Source organism: Vicugna pacos, chromosome 5 (genome assembly GCF_048564905.1).
Source record: "Vicugna pacos chromosome 5, VicPac4, whole genome shotgun sequence".
Classification (NCBI taxonomy): Eukaryota; Metazoa; Chordata; class Mammalia; order Artiodactyla; family Camelidae; genus Vicugna; species Vicugna pacos.
This window is the reverse complement of record NC_132991.1, coordinates 81,431,741-81,451,385: the sequence shown is the minus strand read 5'-3', so window position 1 is coordinate 81,451,385 and position 19,645 is coordinate 81,431,741. Positions and strand designations below refer to the sequence as shown.

The window sequence follows — 19,645 nt, the reverse complement described above, 5'->3', positions numbered from 1 at the left end:
TTCAGGAAAAGTGCTGAAGGTGTCGTCTAGGCTTCTTGGCTGTTCATGAGCTCAGTTCAGACATTTGACTGATTATACATTAAGATACCGGATTGAAATTCTCCTGGGAAGTCTGCTTCCAGACAAATCCCCCAATATATTTCACTGACACCCCAAGTCAATGGGAGTGAGGACAGCGGGTCTAGGAGATTAGTTAACATACTGTCTATGACTAATGACAGTAAATAAGGCAACCATATGCCACTATCATCTATTTTTTAAATAAGTTTTGTAAATAGGCCAACAAGGATGGTGATTAAAAGCAGTGCAAAGTGAGAGGGAAACCTGTCTATAAATATTCAAGGAAGTGAGATCCTTAATCTGGTCCTACATTATCTTAATCCATAGTGTCATAAGGAAATTAAATTTGGTTCAAGGACTACATTTACTTTGGTATAGCTAAAGATTTTTCTTCATCATTCAAAATTATCCATTTCTCTTTTGAAGCTCTTGTCTCCGTGGACTGTTGGGACAAGCCACCTTCTTACAGTTTTATTTTTCCCTTCAATCGAGTCACTCTCTAAGTCAGTCATCATTTCATCCTTTGAAATTTCAGCTTCTGTTGGAACCTTATAATCTTTCTTCCAGTTGTTTTCTGCATCCACAATCTTTGCTGCTCAATCCACATGTATTTTTGAACCTGTGCCCAGTTCACTGTTAGCAAAAACACAGAGGAAGAGAAGTATTAGAAAGGTCCATGACTTCGTGGAATACATACAGTTGGGGAGACCGATGTATGATAAATAATGAGAGAAAAACATAACACAGCATAAATGAATGTATGTGTTAACACATAGTAACATGTGTTTCCATATAACATAGGAAGCTTAATTGTGTAGTTCAGGAGGTATGTGAACAAGATGGCCCATTAAAATACACTTATAGAAAGCGAGGCAGGGTTTCAGCCTCCCTGGCGAGACTAGGATTCCAGGTCACTTTTTCTGTCTCCCACGTGTACCAGGTATGACTCTACGGTCACAAAATGGAAATCACTCGTCACACAAATCGTTTTCATTATTATGTAAACATGTCCATACTTCAAAATCTAGCTTCTTTTTGTGATGGAAAAATATATATATAATTATTCTTTTTTTCCCCTATGGTTTGGTGAAGTAGATCCTGTGGGGCGAAACAATTGGTACCCAGGTTTAACGACACAAGGCAATCACTGGCCACAAAGGCTTCTTCTCAGACAAAAGCTGTGTCCTATTGGTATTCAGTAAATCCTTGAGAAAGCCACCAGGCAGCTCTTTATCTGTCATTATCGGTTGTTCTTTGATGAAACCACTATCTTGGAAAATGCATCTGCCTTCCTTGGGAGATTGTTAAGCAGCGGAGAGTGAACAAACCTGCAATTTCTGGGCTTTGCGGCTTTGCTCTGAGTAGCAACCAATGCTGAAAGGTGCGCGGTCTCTGTTCAGCGTGATCCCCACATAAGAAGGTTACAGAACCAATTTCAAAGGCAGTTTTTGTTCATTGGGTAAAAATTCACTAAATCTAATATATTTCCTAATGGACACTTTTCAATTTTTTCCATAAAACTGAAAAAAAAACCCATAAAAATCAGCCTTTAATTCCAGTTAGGCAAATTGATAATGCAGTTTTAACTCAAGCTTCATTTTAGATTAATTGATCAGAATATTCTAGTTGAAGGAATGATGGTTTATTGGTCCCTCGGACCTGAAGTTATTCTTCAATGCCCTGATAGACATTTTTTTAAATATATTTTCCATCCACTCTAAATTTCCTTTTTGGGGTCCCTTCTGCTAGACTCCTGGGTGGTTGGGCTACACCGTAGTGACGGTGTCTATGGCTTCCCCAATGTGGTAGTTTTGTAGGTTCAGGATTCCACCTCAAACTTAATTATCAATGTCATATAAAAAGGAGCTAACAGTCCTCTCCCATCTACCCCAAGCCACACCTTTATTTCACTTTAACAAGTCATCGAATCTGACATATAAAAAGGTCAGAACTATTGCTTCAAAGCCTGGATGGAAACATGACTTGTGTCTCTTGCATGACATGCATTTAGATGGTGATGTCAGATTAAGGAAATGGTATTGACTCAAGCACTTTGCTGAGAACTGCAGGAGAAAGGCACGTGGGCAGCCTTTCTACCAGGAACCACAAACTCAGACAACAACGGACACTCACTCAGCACTTGCTGTGTGCCGGGAACTCCTCCTAGGACTTTGCGTGTAGTGAACTCAATCCATTATCGTACACATTTAGGGGTTGGGTATCATTGCTCTTACCATGTTAGAGGTGGGAAAAATTAAAGCAAAGAGAATATTAAGTAATTTCCCCCAAGTTTGCACCACTAGTAAATGATGGCAGAGGGATTTGCAGCCAGACCGTGTGGCACTAGAGTCAAATTTATTAACTACGACTCAGCCCTGAGACTCTAACTTCCCACAGCCGAGGCCAAGTCAGAGGCGTGAGCAAAGCGGACATGTCCAGCTCTTCTCGCCATGTGGGGACACAGACCTGGTGCTGGCATATCTTCCCACATTGCAAAGGACACCAAAGCCCTGATTTGTTCATATAAATTCTCTTGCTTCTAAAATGTTAGGTGTTGATTTTAAAGTGTTTTTGAACACTTGTGTTATGGAAAACACAACACACTTCTGAGGGCCACGAGTTTGATACCTTTGTTTTAGACACATAGTGTGGCCCCTTGGAGTGCAACATAAATGGCTCGAAAAGCTGTTCATTTATTTGCAGAATAAAAATTTCAGAACTGCTGAACTGAGGCCCACCCAGCTCATCTGGGCCAGCGTCCCATCCCAAGATAGATTTTCCTGAGTCTGTCAGCTGCTTTCCTTGTCTGCTCACTAAAATTGTTAGAAAAACCTCCCGCCTCTCGTATCAAAATAGTCCTTTTGGTGTTTGATTTCAGTGATCTCCCTTTTGCCCTCTGGAGATACACCGCTAAGACAAACCTTTCTTCTACAAAATACTCTTAGATTTTTGAAGGCAGCTAACATAAGTCCTTCATCTTCTATTTCAAATTCCACAATCACAGATTCTTCAATAATTTCTGTGACATGGTTTCAAAAAATTTAGTCTTTAAAGAAAGGCAAACAGTAACCTTTATCAAAAATCTATTATATGTTGTTTTGATGGTTTCCAAATTCTTTTTTTTTTGATTGACAAACCCCTATCATAAAAGTATGTGGAGTATAACTGCCATATATATGTTACTTTCTACATATACAATGTACATATGTAACTTTATATACATATAATATATTTGTTATTTTATAATTTGTATAGGTGTTAACTATTACTTGCTAATATCTTTATGCACATTTAATTCAGAGTTTCTCAATCTTGACAATCAGTATTCTGAGCCAGAGAAGTTTTGCTGGAGGGGGTGGTCCTGTACACGGTAGAGGGGCTCCAATGGCATTTCCCAGTTTTGATAACCGAAAATATCTCCCGACATTTCCAATGTCCCCTTAGGGGCAAAGTCGCCCCCTGTTAAGAACCAGTGATTTAGGGTAAGGTTTATCATTCACTGCTATAGAAATAAACCATAGTTCAGATACTCCACTTGGCAATTCTGAACCTGTTGGCCAGCTTCCTGCACATTTATTTTGATCATGATTTGTCTTTATCTCTTAAGGGAGCTATTGAGGAGTTCGGGCTGGGAACAGAAGTACATGCGCCTCCATTGTGTTCTGGTTTCTTTGTTCTGCCACTTAAAGTGCTCCCTGTGTTCCGGTGCCGCTTTCAGAGAGCTTTTCGCATTTCTTCCCACACCCAGTTACTGAGCCCATTTAAGCTGAAGAATGTCATGGCCCTCTGAAAGGATATGACAGTGGCCAGCGGGGTGGAGCTCATGCTCTAATCCCATGGGTGGGACACCATCTGTGACACTCGACCACCTGATTCTGGTCCCAAGGGGCGTGCCAGTGGCAGTCTATAGAAGAAACAGCACTGAAGTTTGATGAATTTCTTGCTCTACATAAAACCTAAACAGTAATAGCTGGACATGATGTTACCTTCACCCCAGAGTATTATTTTGCTCCCCCTCGGGCTGCACAGATCGCATTTTGGACACAGTTACAGACTTGCCAAGGACATTACTTATTTATCTTAGATTGGAAACATCCCACTAAAATAAAGAACCAAAACTAGAACACGAAGTCCGTCTGGTTCGTGCTGAAATCAGGAGGACTTTACCCTCCGTATTTACACCCCAGCCTCCTCCTTTTGAGGTGTTTGGAAGACTCAATGATAGGTTGGCTCACCCTGTGGTTACAGATAGGTAGAGCCTCTTAGCTTATTTTCTTCCATTTATAAAACAATCTTGACCCTTCGACCAGAAATTACTTCCTTAGAACCCTTCTCTAGTCTATTAAGATTTTTTCAAAACTGTGTTCATGGTAGCGTTGGATTTTGGTTCGTCTTGCCTGTGTTGTGTTTCTGCCCCTTCCTTCTGGTTACAGGCCCGTCCTCCCCTCTCTCTTCGTGCATGTGCTGGCCTCCAGGGGAGCCGCATAACCCAGGCTGGACCAATTAGCTGTTCTTGCTCCTTAGAACACGAGCCTTGCAGAGGCTCAAAGATGAAAACTCTTGTAGGTTACATATCACTGAGCTGCACTCTGATTAGACTGTCCATTTTTGCTGCTACACGGATCCCCAGAGCTTCCCTGACCCCATCTTTCTGAGGCCTGTTATGCTGTGTCTCTTTTGATTTTGTAAGCTCCATCAAAGCTAGACTTGGCATCTTTTGCTTAAAAGAAAATTAGTAGATGCAAGCTTTAAATAAATTAGCTCCCTCCCAGTTTTGTGCTATCTCCAGACATGACACTTGTATCTTCTAAATCATCACCCAAGATACATTGCCGGATCAGGATTTCTATGCCCAGATTTGACTCCTTAGATTCTTACATACTGATGATAAACAAGCAAAATTTTAAAAGAATTATAATAGCTCACAATTATTAAGTATTGTATGCAAAGCACTATTTTATGATGTTTTTAAATGCACCTTATTTTGGAGTAATTTTAGATTTGTTGAAAAGTTGCAAAGACAATACTAAGGGTTCATACACCTTCACCAACTCCCTGTAGTGTTACCATCTTACATAACCATGTGAATTTGCCAAACTAAGAACACATCATCGGTGCATTGCTGTTAACTGGACTACAGACTTTGTTTGGAATTCACCAGATTTTCCCACCAGTGTCCTCTTTCTGTTCCAGGGTCCAAATCAGGTCCCACATTGCATTTAGAAGTGCTTTATTTTTGCCAACTCATTTTATCCTCACAGTTACCTATAGGTGGGCACCATCATCTTCCCCATTTTACAGATGAGGAAACAGACTCAGAGAAGTTAAGCAATTAGTCAAGTCACACAGTAAATGGCAAAACTATGATCTGAGCCCGGTGGCCTGGTACCAGAGCCATTGTTTTTAACCCTTATGCTGTGCTGCCCCTTACCCACCCCTCTCCAAAAAGAGGAAGAGGGACATGGCATTTTCTGCTCTCTTGCCTTCAATTTAGCTTTCAGATGAGTTTGGTTTATACACTTTGTTCTTAGTGGACTTCTGCCAGTCCTGGCGGTTACTCCAGCCCTTCAGCATATGCATAAACCATCTCTTGAGTAATTCCTTTTTCAGTTCTGCAGAGATTAGTGTCAAGACTCAGAATGCTTTAGTATACAGAAGTGACATGAGTTACAAATCAAATTATTTGCCCATGGACATCTCTCCCAAACAGAGCTTTTCAAACCTTAATGTCTGTGCAGATCACAGGATATATGGTTAAAATGCAGATTCTGCAGGGTAGAGGTGGCACCTGTGAATCTGTATTTCCATCAAGATCTCAAGTGATGTCCATGCTGCCGGTCTCAGAGGACACTTTGGGGAGGGAAGCCGTAAACTTCTTCTTCTGCACCTTTCCTTAGACTGGCCGTGTTTCTCGTCTTCATTTCTCTGCCTGGGCTCAGAGGAGGGAGCAGTTTCTGCTGTTCTGTTAGAGCCTTTTAATCTAGTTCAGATTCCAATTTTATTTAAATATAGTTTGTTAGGTCCTTTGCATCTGGATTTCTTTTTACTTCTAGGAATTATTGAAGCAAAGCATCTGTGTATTGTCCTGTTTTTGCCCTCTGTCATTTGTTAGTGACCCTCCTAGTGGTCTTCCCTAGTCTTCATTATCCAAATCCATCCAAAGACTTTCTAATTGTTAGGAGCATTTCTGCAAGCCTTAATTTACTCTAAAACACTAACTTCCTTGCCACTGTACTTGCCGAGATGTGACTCATTTTTTTAAATTTGTTTTAGACCTCACATTCTTCCTTCCATCTTTTGTGTGTGGTGTTTTAAACTCTTCGTAGGTCAAAATTTCTTTTCATATAACCTTCCTCTCTGGGTTCCTCCAGATTTCTCGGTCATTGAAAACATTTGCAGTTGTAATAATGTCACGTCCTCTTCTCTTCCTTTGTTCCTGGTTTGCTTATTTTAAGAATGTCCACCTCCCATTACTTTAGAATCTCTAGCCTATTGAGACATAAAATTTATATATTTTCTTGGAGCCTTTTGAAATTGGCTTTTATAAAGCACAGGTCTGAATCTGATATACTCATTATATGTTCAGTTGCTCATTAGCAACCCTAAGATGAGGTCACTGCTTTCTCCGGAGTTTCCTATTATTCAAGGGTCCCCTCCCTCCCTCCCCAACATGTCCTTCCTTGTAGGTTAGAATTAAAGCCAGACTAGCAGTTCTCACCACTGTTTCCTATACTTTCTGGAAGATGAAAGTGCCAGCTCTTCCTCTGGGCTAAGCATTTGCATACTTTAGATTTTTTTTTTTAAATGGGAGAAATGAAAAATCTCAGGCCAAGCTCTGCAGAGCTGACCCGAGCATGGATGCAGACAAGCAAACATGCTGGGAAACACTCTCGCTCAGAAGATCAGGCTGAAGGGGGTCAATGTCAGTGCACCGGGACACTTAGACTCTCAGCAAATACAGCCACGCCTCTGGGACAGTCATGCTGTCACCTTTCATAGTGGCAGAGTCTGCTGCAGTGTTGTCTGTCACAATCATGCTGTTCTATTATCAGTTGTTCAGATCAAAGTGCCACCAGGATTTTGGGGTTCAAGAATATGCTCTTTATAAGTAAACAACCAACCCCTGAGGCTGGAGCTTTCTGAAAAGCAATGGGTTTCAGATCAGGAGGATAATGGGAGGAGAAGTGACAGGTGCCTGATTCGGGGGAGTGACTGATAACATCAACTCATTTCCCTCCTGCTAAACATATAAACTGCCAATGGACCTAGTGCAGGGGGCTGTGGGTGAGTGGATGTCCTGATCGTGGCAGCACCCACTGAGTTCATGATCTAGCTGGAGACGTGTCTATGGGGGAAGGGGCTGGAGGAAAAAGCGAACTGACGAGAGAACAATCCATCACAGGGAGACTCACGCATTGGTTGTGCTCTTTGGTTATCCCTGGACTACTCAAGTTTTGGTGCTCAAAGGACATGCTGGTGACACTGCAGTGAGGGGTAAGGATATACTGGGTGTCTAGGGAGATACAGAAGTGAAGCGAGCAATGTGTCAAAGGGAAGGAGGCAGGGGAAGGAAGCAGCCCGTGGATGCACTGCTCTGTGTGCTGTGCGCAGACAGCTGCAAGTCTTGAGCAACCGGAGTCCTGCATCCTTCTGAACAGCCTCCTGCCTGCATCCTCCACTGATGCAGATGAGCCAAGCCTCTTCCTCTGCCCATTCCCATCACCACCCGTACCCAGCACATTAGCCTTGAGTGCCCAAATAACCTAGTTCATTCCAGTTTAGCAGAAACTTATCCTAAAGCACACTCAGACTTCTGCTGTCCATTTCTCCTGTGTATGTACATATATATATATATATGTTAGTCTCACAATTTTAAACATTTTAGCTGCAAATATATAGATCTAATTATAGACTATTTATAGTCTGTGTTTTGATTATCTCATGGTGCATTAAAATTACCCTCAAAGCATTGTGGTTTAAAGCAAGAATCATTTATTTTCTCATGAGCCTGGGTGTCAGGAACTCAAAGCAGGCCTCATTGGGACAATGTCTTTGTTCCTCGTGGTATCAGCCAAGGTCATTCACTCGTCCGCTTCCAGCTAGAGGCTGAGTCAGGCTGGCCAGTTAGAAAGGCTTCACTTGAATGTCTGGTTTCTTGTCTTTCTGCACACAGCTTCTCTCTCTCTTTCTATGTGGCTAGCATGGGCTTTCTGACTGCATGGGGATCTCAGTGCAGTTGAAGTTTATTTCAGCTTTTCCTTGCTAGGCAGCAAGAAATAATTTATAATTATTTCTCATTGCGGAGAGGTTTCTCATATGGTTGCCATCAAACATCAGATGCGGTGTGGTTACCCTAAGGTCTAACTGAGCTGAGTGTCCAAGAAGCTGAGGCCCGTGGCTGGCAGTCGGTGCTGGCAGCTCAGCTGTCATTGTAGCTGCACTGCCTACACGTGGCCTCTTGAGTGCTGCTACGTTCTCCCGTCAGGAGAGCTTGGTTCTCAGCGGGAGGATCCCAAGAGTGAGAGCTCCAGGAGACCTGAAGACAATGTTGCTGAGCTTCTTGCGACCTGGCTTCAAAGCAATGCAGCATCACTTTAGCCACCTTCTGGTTTTAAATGCTTTTTAATTTTATTCTTTATTGAAATGCAGTTGACTTACAATGTTAGTTTTGCATGTCCAGCAAAGCGATTCAGCTATACACATACAGATATATTTTTTTCAGATTCTTTTCCATTATTGCTTATTATAGGAAACTGAATATAGTTCCCTGTGCTATATAGTAAGTCCTTGTTGCTTATCTATTTTATACATAGTAGTGTGTCTCTGTTAATCCATATGGATTTTTTTTAATTGCAGCGTCATCAGGTTACAATATTGTGTCAATTTCTGGTGTACAGCATAATGTTTCAGTCATACATATACATACATATATTCCTTTTCATATTCTTTTTCATTATAGTTTGCTACAAGATATTGACTATAGTTCCCTGTGCTATACAGTGTAAACTTGCTGTTTATTTTATATATAGTAGTTAGTATCGGTAAATCTCGAACTCCTCATTTATCCCTCGTCACCCCTTTCCCCCTGGTAACCATAAGTTTGTTTTCTATGTCTGTGAGTCTGTTTACGTTTTGTAAATAGGTTCACTTGTGTCTTTTTTTTTTTAGATTCTACATCCAAATGTACATATAACACCAAAATATATATCGTATTTTTCTTTCCCTTTCTGACTTGCTTCACTTAGAATGACAATCTCCAGGTCCATCCTTGTTGCTGCAAATGACATTATTTTATTCTTTTTTATGGCTGAGTAGTATTCCATTGTATGTATATGTATCATCTGTCGATGGACATTTTAGTTCTTTCTATGTCTTGGCTATTGTAAACAGTGCTGCTATGAACATTAGAAAGTATGGATCTTTTCAAATTAGAGCTTCCTTTTAATATGTGCTCCAGAGAGGGATTGCTGATCACATATATAGTAAACACAGTTTTAGTTTTTTAATGGAATCTCCATACTGTTTTCCATAGTGGCTGCACCAAACTACATTCCTACCAACAATGTAGAAGGCTTCCCTTTTCTCTACATCCTCTCTGGCATTTATCATTTGTGGACTTTTTAATGATGGTCATTCTGACCATTGTGAGGTGATACCTCATTGTAGTTTTGATTGTTTATTTCTCTGATAATTAGCAATATTGAGCATTTTTTTCCATTTGACTTTAGCCATTTTCTGTTGGTCAAGAGTCAGTTACAGGACAAGTGCTGATTCTAGCAATGGGAACTCTGCACAGACATGAATAGTGGAAGGGGTGGCCCATGGCATAAAGAGATACCTTTGATGACTGACACCATGGACTTCTTACATGGTGGGTCACTTTCAAGAAGCAACATTCTAAGAAAAGCAAATGTAGAAGCTGCAGGTTTCTTAAGGCCTGGTCTCCAAGTTACATGATATGACTTTTGCTGCATTCTACTGGGCAGTCAGGTAGCCCACATTCAAGGGGAGTGGGGACAGGGACCCCATCACTCCATAGGAGAAGTGGCAAACATTTAATCCCCCAAGCTCTCTGCTAAAATACTTAGATATAGGGCGAGAAAAGTCATGGAAATATTTCAGCCATTCTGATACTAGTTCTTTAATTGAAATAAATATTGATACATTATAAAATAAATATTTTTATGTGAAAAACATTAACATCGACTTACACTTATAAACTTTCTTCATCAAAGTTCCATGGTCACTAGAAATTTTCTGAATAGGGGGATTGGATGACAGTTTTACACCTTATTGGTAAGTCTAATTTCGTTGTTTATTTACCTTTAGGAGAATTTCCCTAGTTTTGATTTTGAAGGGTTTGGGGCCTAAATAAACAGATAATCACTTTTAAATCTTTGCTAATGAACTCATTTTATTTATCAAATGCTTGACTCTTTTTATTACAGTAAAAACCTGAGAAATAAAGTGAACATAGCAATGACACTGAAAAATTTCAAACTAACTTTTGTCCTTAGAAATGTAAGGTGCCAGTTTTGATTATTTTTATTCAAAGATTTTTTTTTCTACTTGCACTTTTTAATAAGACTTTGTTTAATACTTCTAAATCAAGTTAAAATGCCCCCTCTAACATAAAATCTCATAGAAACTGAAAACTCTATTCTTATCAGATATTTTAGAGATATTTCTTCACTCCATGCATACACAAAATATTACCCAAAGCACACTTTTAAAACAAGGATGAAATAGAGATATGGAATCAGATGATAAGTGATCTTAAAGTTACATTCATTCATTTATTCATTCATTCAACACACATTTATTGAACATTAGCCAAGTGCTGGATGTTAGGATCCAACAAAATATCAAATAAACATCCTTCTCTACTTTATTATGATTTAAGTCTTTATATTTGAGGTTTTAAAGTATCAGTAATATACATTAGCATAAGGGATGAAATCTGTAGCTTTCACTGCTTATTTGAAATGCCATCATTATCATGTGCTAAATGATTATAAATACATGCCACTGATTCTAGGCTTCATGATACTATTCCATTAATCTGTCTTCTTTTACTCTTCCAATTACCTTAGCTTTAAACTGTGGCCCAGTTTGAATTTTTTGTTTTTGTTGTTTTAACATGTAGTAGCAAGGGGCACACTGGTGATTAAAATTTAGAGTCTGAGGTCATCCTGTCTTGGTTTGAATCTAAGCTCCATCACTTACTGGCTGTTTTACTTTAGACCAGCTACATAGTCTCTTCTAATGTCAGTTTAATAACCTATATAATATTAATAATAATATTTACAGCATAGAATTTAATAAAAATGTGTTTGTATTAGTTAAGAAGTTATAAATGCTATTACAAAATTAACCAAAAGTCTCAATGGCTTAATAGAGTCAAAGGTTATTTCTGGTTTCTGTGAAGTCCAGTGGGTATTCTGTTTGGGCTGGTGACTTTCTACAGGGCTATTCAGGAAGAGGTGGTCTTGTGTGAGAGACAAACACTAGATCTTGCAGTGATGCTTATCACTTCCATTCACCTGTCATTGGATAGAATGAGGTCACATGGCCCCACCTAACTACATAGGAACCTGGGAATGTTGGAGGGCCCAAACCAATCTCTGCAAGAATATATAAAATCCCTTTCAAAATGTCTGATACAAAAGTAATTAATAAATATTAATCATTATGGTTATTACTACAGACATTCAACATGGTCCATCCCTCAGTCCTAGACATTTATAAATGGATGAGAATAATGAAGTGTGGCAAGTGCCATAATGTGCGAGAACAGCAGGCTAAGAGATCCCATGGCCAAGTCCAGGGAGAGCTAGAAATGGTTACATTCTGATGGAAGCAAAATCAAGCAGGACCCTGCAGGACCTTCCCAGGGACAGACCTCCCTCTGCCCCCTCCACGTGCCCCACCTCTTATTTGATTTCCAAAAAGCAAATTTAGTCAGAGAAGTGAGAAAATGCAGAAACAAAGAAAAGCAGTCAAGCAACACAAAATAGGAGTAGTTTAGCCACATAACAAAGCCAAAGTACCTTTAATCTCTCCTCAAAAGCTATAGATAATATTCTGAACCATATTCTTGTATTGTTTTGCACATACTAAAAGCCACACCAGGAGGGAGAAGTTAAGTGCATGACCATTAACATGTAGCTCCAAGACCAGCTGGAACCTGAGGATTGATAATGCTGACCCTTGTGACCTCACCTAGTTACCTTACCACCCACCAATTAGAATATTGTACATGAGCTTATTACACACCCCATGACCCTCTCTCACTTTGTATTTTAAAATCCTTCTCTAAAAGCCAACAGAGAGTTCAGGTCTTTTGAATATGAGCTATCCAATTTCCTTGCTTGACTTCCTGTAATAAACGCTATACTTTTCTTCACCACAGCCCATTGTCAATGGACTGGATTTGTTGTGCCTCATGTGAATGGACCCAAGTTTGGTTTGGTAACAGAAGTAGCACTTAAATATACATCTAAAAGATAAGTAAAATTTGGCCTGTTCAAAACAGGGGGAAGAGAGTTCTAGGCCGGGAGACTCAAGGTCTAGAAATGAGGGAGAAAGTGATGAACTTGAAGAATTTAGGTAAGTTAGATGTGGCTCTAGTAGATTGTGGAGGTAGAGAGTTGAATAAAGAGACTTGAGAAAAAGAAGGGAACCAGGCAAATAGGTCTTACAAAACATGTAAAATTGTTTTAACTATATCCTGAAATCATTTGTGACTGGAGAAGAGAGGGGGCTTTAATGGGGAATAAATAGTGACAACATGAAACATTGTGAGATGAAAAATGGGTCCCAATGAATAGCATATTTAGAGTAAGAACTGACAAATTATAGGAAAACATTGTGGGTTCCTGGGCATAGTATAGTCAACATGATAACTTTTGAATGATAGCAAGTGATCATCTTGGCTTTAAAATGGATGAGGAGTAAAACTAGACACATTAACTAAGAAGTTGTTGGAATTTGGCTAGGATGCTATTTGAAAGCCTAGTGAAAATGGAAGAAAAAATGAGAGGCAAAAAGAAAAGACCACTTCAAATAGAAACAATTACAAGACCAAATTCTTCATTCAAAATTATGTCAAAATGTGTAATTAAAATCTCAATCCATAGAAAAACTCAACTGTGTATTTCATAATCAATTTCTCAAAACCTGTTTTAGTCCATAAAAATTTCTTTAGCATCTACTATATGCCTGGCATGGTATAGGTGCTTGACATTAAAAAAAATGATAAAATGTCAGTCAAATCCTCAAAGAGTCCAAAGTCCAGTGGAGGAATCTAGTGAATACATAATTAGACTACAGTCTTGTAAGAGCTAGGGCAAGCTTCTGTAAGGACACTAGACCATTTGGTTTATTCTTTAGTGACATATTGAGGAATATTTCACAGTATAGGGACATGTGAACTGGGTTTTGAATTAAGGCTTCGCAAGAAAGAGGAGAGAAGGGAAAGTACATCCCAGGAAGAGGGAACAGCATGTACCAATGTCCAGAGATGAAGGGCAGGTTAGTACTCAAGTGTTCATGGAGTGCTTAGGAAGGACTTGGCACTCCCTAGCACCATTTGAAATTCAACATCTCATCATGACTTTACTTGGCCAATGGATTACGTTTCAAAATGATAAGGGCCACTTCTGGGCAGAAGACTTTCAAAGCCAATCATGGATTCAATATCCCTTTCTCTCTTCCCTGAGGACTGGTGATACTGTAGATAGTGAAGGATCCACAGCTCGGGACTCTGGATGAGAAATCTATTTGAGCACAGTCTTCTGTGACTCCAAGGCGGATATGTAGAATGAGGGGGAAACAAACTTTTACCATTTTAACCCACTGAGATTTGGGGGAATTGCTTCTTACCATGGCATGACCCAAGCATTCTGGACTCATACAAAAAATGGAAACTTGAAGTGAAGTACTATGAAAAGAAAACCCTGAATGAGGCATCAAGGATACTGCTCAAGCAGAGAGTGACAAGGAAGCTATTACTGAAGGCAAGAAAGATGTAATAGTCAACTGTGAAAACGTTAGTAAAATCGCCTCCAAATCTCCAGTAACTAGGGTGGCGGATTATGTATTGAACACATTCAGAGCCGGAGGTGAAGAGACTGCAAAACAGCAGGCATGTGTTGCTTGCTGTTGGTAACGCTTGGTAAAGTGTATTGCCTGGAAGGGATGGACTCAGAAAACAACTGGCAAGTTCGCCATCAGTCGAGAGGGAATCGAGAGTGTCCACGAGTTAAAGTTTAGGATTTAAATCAGCAACTGTTTTTAATTCCTTAACAACAAAAGATAAAACAGAAACATCTTAAAGCAGCAGAGTCAATCAACTGTATTATTTCTGCAAAGGTAAATGGGAGGGTCTGGGCATCATGCCAATTATTAAAATCGTGGAATGAATGAAGGGATCTCAGATTAAAGGTCTCACTAAGAATGTGGCGTCCATTCAGTTCATTCAATTGAACAAAATGGCTCAGAAAAAAAAGATTAAGTTTGTGGAAGGGTGGGGCCTTAATTTAAACCATTCAGATAGTGTAAGTAAACACTATCAGAGTAATGACATAGTTATAGAATAATAACTTTTTCAAGTTTTGATTATTTATCAACCTGAACATTTTATAATTGAATTTTTTTTAAAAAATCCCTTACAAATAAAAGAACATCAAGATAATAAGAATAATTTCATTATCCCTCAATAAAGACAATTCGTAAAGTTTAAAAACCTTAAACCTATGATTAATCCGCATAAATACAGTTAAACATATACATGAGAAAAACATACCACTTGTATCTGCAATATTATATAATCTTTTTAACTCTTCATAGATCTTTAGTACTGCACTTGCTGATATTAATCTAAAACATAATTTGGGTTCTGATGGCAAACCAAAACACTGATTTGGCAAGATTGCATATTACATATTTGCTGTCCTGTCACTCAGGAAATACTCGGAATTTGTAAAAGCAGGCTGTTGTGTCTCAGAGTTGGTATGTACCTGTGAAAAGGGAGACTTTGTTGAGTTTTGGGAAGAAATACTCGAGCCCTAGAGAGGTGCTTTTTAAAATGCTTTGTTATGAAACTATGGGTATTTCTCAGAATTCTCTTCAGATAGCTTTTTTATGTTCTTTTCTACCAGACCGAAATTCCTTCCCTGGAGAATTGGAAATAGGTTATGGGCAAATTATGAAAATAATAATGCAGAATCCCTTACAGAGTTTTTTGGGGTTTTTTTGTTTGTTTGTTTTGTTTTGGAAGTGGGAGGAAGCAGATCTGGTTTTTCACCTTGAAAGCACAGATTGGGTCTGTGCTTCTCTTCACTTTCTTCAGATCATGTGCTTTTAAGGAGACTTAGGAAATTTGTCTTTATATTCCAACTTTGCTATTTTAAGTGAGAAATGCTGAAGAAAAAAATGCTGATTTATGACGTTGCTCAAAGGCTTCACTCTCTGGTTCATAATGTCTTAGGTGCTTTGTTGTTGTTGTTGTTGTATTGTGAATACACTCTTTAAAACTCCCAGTTTATAGGCTGCACTTGATTCCCTGACTCGTCAGTGAGCATTAGGCTAACAACGTGGGGTTTCTGCAGGGGGACCGCCACAGCCTCAGCCCAGGCGATGCACCACATGGAAGGAAATTGAAAATGTGTGCGTGTGGGGGGGTGTGTGTTTAAGGCAGGGGCGATGTTTGACTTTGAGCCCAAAGAGACAGAGGGATGACACCTATTGAGAGAATCAGCAAAGGGGCTCTGGGAGAAAGACACTGTCAAAGCTAACACCCTGCAGCTACGGAGAACTAGCCTCTAACTCGATCTAAGTGTGGTGTGGTGCTATGCTTGAAGCTAAAAAAATTTTAAAATGATGTAAAACACGTCCACATGCTTGGCACACAGCAAGCATTTAATATAATGTTCTTTCTTTACAAAAACCACTGTTCTAGCACGTATTTCTTGCATGTTAATACACCAAGTGATAATGGGGCTCTGAAACACTCATCCAGAACCTCCCACCCGACGCCCTCACACACACACACACACACACACACACACATACATCCTGCAGGATAATTAATGGATGGAGTGATTGGGACCAAATGCTTGCTTAGTGAGTTCAGTCCCCGGTGCTTTGTACATGCAACTTGAAGAGGAGGCAATAGCTTACCAGGTGAAAAGAAGAGCAGATATCAGAGAAGAGGAGCAATTACAGATGCGAGGCAGTGCATAGAAAAGTTCAAGGTGAGAAGAGGCTCTTACTAAGGTCAATCTCAGGGCACTAGGGACATTCATCCTGAAGCTGGCTAGTGACAGGTGCCAGACACATAACCAACACACAATAAAGGATGCCAGGGACTGGTAGGGCTTAGCCAGAAAATCTGGAATTCTCTAGAATGGTGGAGAAGGAGGCAACTACAAAGTTGGTCTAAACTCAGGGAGATGAATTATTGGGTTCATATCAGAAAGATGTTTCCACTCCATGGAAACAAGTAGAACCAAGGTAATGCCAGAAACCTGATGGCACCCAACCCAAACGAAAGGAACCTAGAGAGGGCTGAGGACTATTTCAGTCTTGAGAGAAGAATTAAATCTCTCACCAGTACTACACAGACAGCTCCAATGTATTTAGTCACAAGCGATTTTGTTTTTCTTAGGTTTTTCCCTTTGATTTCTATGAATTTTAGTGAGGTAGGCTTCTAAACCTCCAGAATAAAGATAGGTATCATTGTGTCAGGGGAAGCCGAAGACTTCCCACACCTCTCCCCAGTCCTATGCAATCTCTTGCACTGCCTCCTTTCTGACTTCATTCTGCCCTTATTTTGGCCGGTGTAGGGTAGATAATACCTTAGATTCAAAGGTATTTACCCTTCCCTTTAAATCAAGATGTCATTAAACAGTTAGCATCTTTTAGGGGGCCAGGATTATTAAAGCCAACATGCTCACAGGATAACTCCTTGACACGATGCTTGTGTTTTAATAGGGATTTCAGTGGACAATGCCTTCCCCACAAAGGAATGGATCCAATGGTAGATGTTAGATATCTTGGGACATGTATTTCTTTTAAAATGCCTTACATTTCAGCATGTGGTCATCCACCTGCTCTACTCATGTGTAGCTCTATGGCCACTGCCGTAGAGATATGCCTCCTGGCTTTGCCCTGAAGTTCCAAAATCAATCCTCCAGACTTGTTCTGGACATTGATCTCTTTGGAGAATCTAATGGTCAGGGCTCTATGTGGGTCTCTTGCTGCCGCTCAGAGTAACCTCGTGCCTTTCCACTATAGTCTTGTGCCTAAACTGTTCTCCGCACCCATGCGATTCCAGTGTTAAAGCAACTCGGGGGAACATACACAATGTACGTGAAGCCAACCAAAATGTTGGTTTTAACTCACAGGTGTTAAAACAGGAAAGGTCTTATACCGTAAGATTTTAATACCATGCGATGTTTCATTTTATTGGGACATTCCTTGGCATAGCCTATAAAAGGCTCTTTAAAATATTGCCCACCCACTTTTGCCCGGCATCATTCCTAACTGGCCTCTCCAGTTCAAAGACACTCAACTTCCCACTATTCCTTAGACACGAATGTCCCTTCTCAAGCCACTCTGTGCCTTCAGTCATCCTAGTCTCTATGCCAAAAGTTGACTTTTCTCTCATTTTCTGGAAAAGTTTTATTTCTTCTCTCAATTGAAAGCTAATGTCTTCTCTTTACAGGCTTTTCTTGCTCTGTCCTGAGTTGTACTGTCACCTGAGCTTCCACTATTTTTTATCAGAACTTGATTACATTATTTATAAATATGTATCGCAGGTATCTACTTACATGGATGCCTCACATTGCTACTCTTTGTGCTCCTAATGGGGAGGGATTACGCTTTATGCAGGTGTGTGTACTATGTACCTAACACAGTGTTGACTGTGCTAGAAAAAGAACACAGCGTTTGTTGATTGAATCACTGAAAATAAATTGCAAATGTATATGTATATATAAAGTAGTCTTGATGATAGGAAACATTTGTCTTGGCATGTGGGATAAGGCACTACCCAGGGCGTGAGAAAGAAAAGAATAATTCTGTCATAAAATATCCTTGTTAAAAATAGTCACAGTGTATTAAAAGCTGTGAAACACTTCATCTGAAAAATCACCTTTCCTACAAATTACTACTTGCCTTTTGAATAAAAGACACAGTCTCTAAAAGATGATTATCAGTTATTGAGCAATCAGAATTTTAAAATTACATTCAACCCACAAGTTGGGAGATGCCTAAGTGGGTGGAATCTGTTGAGTTCTGAATAAATTTGGCATTTCTTTATTTTCTGACATTAAGGTGCTGAAATATGCTGTCAAGCATTAACATGTTTGTTGATGGTAACTTGGCTTGGCAGATAGAAACTCCAGTGTGAGCTACACTTTCACGATTACATTTTCATTACTAAACGCAGATCTCTATCTAAGGCCGTTTATTGCTTTGAGTTATTAGTCATATGCTGTTATCCTTGTTCAATTTTAACAGTGGAGCTTAGCTTGAAAATCCATTTGGTAAATAGTCTATTCTATGTCCACAATCCCAAGGTGACGAGTGAACCCAAGTAAGAGTTAGTTAAACCAGATGTTGCATATTGCAGAATTTAAAAGCCATTTAAATGCAGTGCACGTTTTGAAAGTTGTTTTAAGCGTGCAGTATATATAAATATATATTAACTATAACACATAATATAGTTTATAGTCAAGTAAAAGTATTATTTTGCTATTCTTTATATGTTCAATTTATTAATCTTGCTTTTGCCAATGTATTTCAAAAAATTTTAAACCAATTATAATAAAAAAAGTAGGTGAAACTTGTAAATTTTGTGTAAAATCTTTGGCTAAAAGATGATTTTGGTCACCTTGAATTTAATTAATGAAAATACTTTGATCAAGAATAAAAAGGTTTAAAGTGAATAGTGTCTCCTCCCCACCACTCCTCAAAAAAATTAAAAAGCAAAATGACTTTTTAATTACACTTGCAGTTTATAGCAAAATTTTTTTTTAATTGTTAGTGGACTTATAAGGGCAGCATAAATATTTCTTAAAGATGTTAGCACCACTAACAAATGCCTACACTCATTTCTACAAGTTGACTTTAGAAGTGGTTCATCAAGGAAGACGGTGCTCTGTTCTTGAAATGTATTTTAATAAAAGAACACATCCATCTTTCTCTGGTGTGGTCATCGCTGTGTTTTTCGTTTGAATGTTCAATTAGATCATGAAGTTCATTGAATTTTGACATCACAATGTTGACATCAGAATTGTTCGGATGATTGGAATGGACGATTTCCCATCCAGAATTTTTTTCCTCCAAACAACAAAATGTACTTCAACAAAGAAAGAAAAGCTCAATCAAACAATTTCTAATATAGAATCACTCCTTCCTGTTTCACTTTAATGTGAAAAGAAACACTATGTAGACCCAGGTTATCTGTTTACAGCAAAGAAATAACAAATTCTTCCTCTTATGCCAAGATTGAGTTGCAACCACCAATTAGATGCCAAGTGCACAGAGCACGCCCCCGGGTCTGCTAATGCCTTTCGAC

The 19,645-nt window shown here is 39.3% G+C and overlaps 1 long non-coding RNA gene across 1 annotated transcript in view; it reads right to left on the bottom strand.

Annotated features, from left to right (window-relative positions):
- Positions 1-405: 405 nt before the first annotated feature.
- LOC140696668 (uncharacterized) overlaps positions 406-19,645 on the bottom strand; it is a 35,026-nt gene continuing 15,786 nt past the window's right edge. Inside the window, exon 3 of the long non-coding RNA XR_012073179.1 lies at positions 406-693. This is a non-coding gene — a long non-coding RNA (uncharacterized lncRNA). The remainder of the gene's footprint in view (positions 694-19,645) is intronic.